Here is a 5,307-nt window from a genome sequence, read left to right on the forward strand (position 1 = left end):
CAGCGGCTTCAGAGGGGAAGCAAGTGCTGGGAGAGAAACAGAATTTTAAGAACTGCCCATCGCAAAAATGTTTGCTGTTGGCAAACACTTTGGTTCTCTACAACAAAGGTGTGAAAATAGGTCACGAACCTTCGAAAACGTGCCTGTCTCTCCCAGCTATGAAGATACTATTTAAACTGTGGCTGCAAATGAGAGTAACTTGCTACTGTGTGATTTTAACAAACAGAAAAATTAACCAGATACTCAAGCAGCAGCCGAGGTTAAAAAAAGAGTCTCGAGTCATTGGCGGATTTAGATCAAAGGGACTTCCTTTACACAATTTCCCCTAAACTCCCACCACAAAGGTTCAAAAGGTCGAGTGGAAACAGAAAGCCCAAAAACTTCCTGCATAAAGAGATCAAAAATATACAGTTTAAAATCATCCTCACCATTTAAACATGAAAGCTGGCTTTTATATCTAACCTCCCAAGACAATAATCAGGATATTTTTGCAACTCCTATTAATAATCAGGGGAAAATATATGCACATACACTTCACAATGAGAGAAAATATTTCTGCACATGCACACATCCAATTTATGAGGTGTTATATTTAGTGATTATCTTTTTACTTTGCCTTTGACATATTTTCAAGATCAGTCTAAAAATATCTCACGTGTTAAGATGCTCACATGACTTCACAAAATGTGTGCCATCACTACTTTATAGCAAGATCAGTCTTAGCCAATTGCCACCAGAGACGAAAACACAGAGCCACCACACCACAGAGTCACATGATCAGCTCGACCCATGCGCAAACGCTGCAATGCTGCAGGATGTGTTTAATGCTGATGCACCCTTCAGAGAGGTTATTGTCGGTCAGTGACATCCTCTCTCATCCCACGCTCTGCTGAGACAGTACGAGGAGGAGCGATGAACTCTTTCAAGTACTGTGTAAAATGTGAGGAAATTGTACTGGACTTGGGTAATTAATATTTTTGGGAGTTTAAAGTACAGCTCCTCTACTTGTCAAAGACTAACATTATACTTTCTACTTCACTACATGCGACAGATAAAAAAAAGAATATAACCAATAAAAATGTATGTATATATACTACATTACATTTAGCCCAATGTTTACCAGATGTTGTACCAGGTGCATTAAAGTGATGTGCACATTGATGCATGAAAAATGATTTTGCATGTATTTTTGGTTGATGGTGCTTTTATACTACAACATGCATTATTTTTTACTTTTACTTAAAATACATTTTCTATACTTTGGTATCGCAACTTTTGAGTACAGCTTCCACCATTGGAACTGACTCTTTCAATTTCATGAAATATAAAGCTTCAATGATAAAATACAAGACAATACATTTATCGGGGGGCTAACAAAGGGGGTTCTTCTCGCCTCATCTACAAAGATAAAATTGGGTTTATTATGGACTGGGTGTCTGAGGCGACATTTGTGGAAAAATCACAAGCACAGTTAGTGACGCGTTTTCCATCAGGCGGTGCTAAGCGGCTGCTTTTCCGGTCTCTGCAAGCGTTGCGAGTAAACAGTAACGTATGTGCCCACAACTGCTTTTTATCGCCATGAGGTGCCGCCAGATAGAATGAAACTGAGAACTTCGAGATTAGAACTTTAAATCCATGAAGATGCCTTACATTTAAAATTTTAAGTCATAATCTGTATATTATAGTAATAATTGTAGTGGAGTAAAAGTACAATACTGTTTATATTCAAGTAAGTTCAAGTACCACAAACAACAGACAAATACATTTCAAGTATTTTAAGTAAATACATGTAACACATAAATTAATAAAAGTCAAAATGTGTAAAACCCTGTTCTGACAGAAGACCAAATTTAAAACGGAATACATTGTTAGCATCGAAAAACTAGGGATCCCAGAAGGTTTAGAGAGGGCAACACAGGCTAAGAATTATGGGAAATGCTGTTTCCAAAATAATAATTGTGCGACTTGGGTAAAATTAGGTGATAAACCAAATACAACGATGCAGAAGAGTTTTAAAAATCAATTTAGCATAGATTATCTACAAAAATCGGAAGTAAACACTCAAAGTTATACGTTTAAAATGTTAAGATTTAAAAGGAAACCAGCTGAGTTAAACATGCCAATGTAGTAGATGATAACTAGCTAGCATGCGGGGCGGGATTTTATCTCTGTAGATCCGCTGTTGGAGCTTCTAGGGTCGTGTTGCTGTTGGATACATCACTGCTAACAATTGTACCAGTTTTGGTATGGTTACAAATATTTATATTTTCAAGTTTCAAGTACAGAACTATGGATAAAGTACTAAATGTGTCGTCGTTAGCCGTTTAGTCTTTGAAATGCTGAAAGGTCTCACTGTTTACTACTTTATTTTAGCTAACTCAGGAGCGCTAATTAGCTTAACTCATTCCGCAACATACAAATATTGGTTTGATACTCGATTAATGTTAAGATTTATAGAGTGATCGATGATAAGGGTTACCTAAATAACCGACACACTGCTGTAATCAATCAAAGGTGGCGTGACTTACCCAGTGACGCTTTGTTGTGCTGAATGAGGCTCGGACGTGTCGGTGAGTGAGCACGAGGACTTTGTGAGTACTGATTTCACTGGCACAGGGTCACATTCACGGCTGAACTGCTGCTCTGTGACACCTGTTTGAAACAACCGTCAGTTTTACAACTTTACACTGTCACCTGACACACTGCATCACACTGAATTATCCTGACAAAACACACTGTAAACACTGTCCAGTTGTTTTCCATAATCAAAAACCATTTGCCCTTAATCATTGTACATTTCTGTTTTACTTCCTATCCTTGACTTTTACAGCACGCGTTTGCTTCCCCCCCCCCCCTTCTACGTGGTTTATTGTTATACAGCAATGTACCATTGCAAATTCGCTGTCCCTTGGCAAAAGGAACTGAATCTGATATGGAAAAAGGAAATGTAATTACCTCAAGGACTAAATAGGTCATGGATGTGTGGAAACAGTTTTTTTTGCTACTATAGGCCTACAGTCCCAGCCTTGGCTAGAGAGTTATCGGTCTGTGTCTCCCCATTGCTAGCCTCCTTCTCCCCCAAAAAACAGACACAAATTAGTCTCTTAAAATGTTAAATGTTATCTTAATATAAACTTGGATACATTATGTGCCTTTTGTCCAAGTTCACAGCTCCATTAAAATATTTTAAACTAACAGGATAAATGTTACCTCAAGAAGAAATGTAACCGCAAAGAAAAAAAGTTTTGTGCAGCTTTTTAGGATAGATGACTCTATCTAAAACTGCCACAATTCATATATTAGAAGATGCTTTTGATTTTAGGCAAATATACATACACCAGCAAGATCTCCAAAAGAACTTCAGTTCATAATGATACTCAATAACCTCTCTCGTCAGACCCTCCCGCCTCCTAAATCCACAGTGTGCAAGTCAGCCTTTCTGTTTAAAGATCTAAGTCTAAAGAACAAGTTGACATATTGATTAATTTATCACAATTTGATATACTCTGTCCAGAGCCACAGGGCACATTATATAACTATTTCCACATACTGAGTACTACTCCTATTGAGTAAGCTGAACTTCATGTGTAGCTTGATTTCTCAATATAACAGTCTACGTGACAAACACTGAATCTTTTATTGATCTATTGCGGACTAAAAGCTGTCAAGCATAAATAAAATTTAATTTCAAAATGACTGTAATCAGCCTAAAAAACACCCAACCTGTTTTTGTTTTTAAATTATGGGATGTAACTCTACCCATATTTCCAAAGCCCCCATAAATAAAAATGCAGAACATGTTCTCGGACACCTGGACAATATTTGCCTGAACGTACTGTTCGCTCATGATGACATAATTTTGTGTTTAAACTGACCAGTCGAGCCCCTTTTTTGCACGGTCAAATCAATAATTAGGTGAAAGGGAAGCACACTCACTCTTGGGTTTTTTTCTCTTATGGTATCTGAGTACATCTCTTGTCAGTGGTTTAAAAAGAACACCTGTATTCAGCTGACTGACCCACTGTGATCATTTTGTGTCTAACTACAGACATATGCTGCCACCATGTGCTGAAGATGTGAAACACAGAACGTCAAGGCTAGTTTGTAATACTCCTGCAATAGAAGATTTATGTTTAATAGGAATGTTTTTTATTCTATTAAGTAATACGCAAATTACAGCAACATATATACAGTTCTAAAACCAAAAAAGTAAGATGTGAGTAAGATTGAGAAGATGACATGCAGCTTGAGAAATATGTAGATATCTAGCATATCTACATAACTGATATTTGTGATGCTTAGAATAGTTCCTTTAATTTGTAAACATAATTAAGGTAAGTAAGTATATTGTTTTTCTTTGTTGCTATTTATGTTTATCTATATATACACTAACTTTGCATCTACTTGTATGTACATAATAGTGTGGTGTCAGGAAAATCCATGCACACGGTTTATAATGTAAATATGGTCAAATGGATCTACCTCCTGTATATAAACCAACATGTTTAATGCCTTCATCATATTTATTCCAGCATTATTTGCACTCGACATTGCACTACTTGTCTCACTCTTCACAGATGTTATTGTTGTTGTATTTTATTATTATTTTTCGGAATATATTTTTTATCTGTAGGCTTGTACATATTAGTTTTCTAATTTAATGTTTATTGTTCGTGTTACCTTGTTGAGCTTGTTGTCCTTGTCTTAATTGTATGTCTACTTCTATGTATGAACACAGAGAGCAATGTTAAACCGGAGTCAAATTCCTTGTATGTGGACAAATACCTAGCCAGTAAAGCTGATTCTGATATTCTATGTTATATGTTTATATTTACATTTATTTGCTACTTTTGCTCCTCTTTATTTGTGTCTTTATTTCTATCCTTCTGAAATACACTACCAGTCAAAAGTTTGGACACATTTTCTCATACAAGTGAATGGGAAAGTGTGTCCAAACTTTTGACTGGTAGTGTATGTTAATAGGTTACAATAAAAGCTACGTAAAACCAGTCTAATATATTGTATGAATGTTTGCACGAACTTGGCCGTTAAAGTTGATTCTGATCAGGAATCCATGTAGATCATACATCTCGACCAGTTCCCTAGCTAAGACCGCCTCCTAGTGGTTCGATTCGAATTTACAGCCTTATTTAACTGGGCGGGGCTTCTAGTCCCTGTGGCTCCTCCCCTGTATAGTGAGGGCCCTGACGTAGCCATTCGAGGGTAGCAACAGTTGCCTCGAGACCCCCTCGCGCCATAGTGACTGTAGCCGTGGATACAGTTACTTACCAACGGGCGCAACACTCA

This window comes from Semicossyphus pulcher, unplaced genomic scaffold, assembly GCF_022749685.1.
Source record: "Semicossyphus pulcher isolate SPU_LCO1_2020_fin unplaced genomic scaffold, fSemPul1.0.p SCAF_4, whole genome shotgun sequence".
Classification (NCBI taxonomy): domain Eukaryota; kingdom Metazoa; phylum Chordata; class Actinopteri; order Labriformes; family Labridae; genus Semicossyphus; species Semicossyphus pulcher.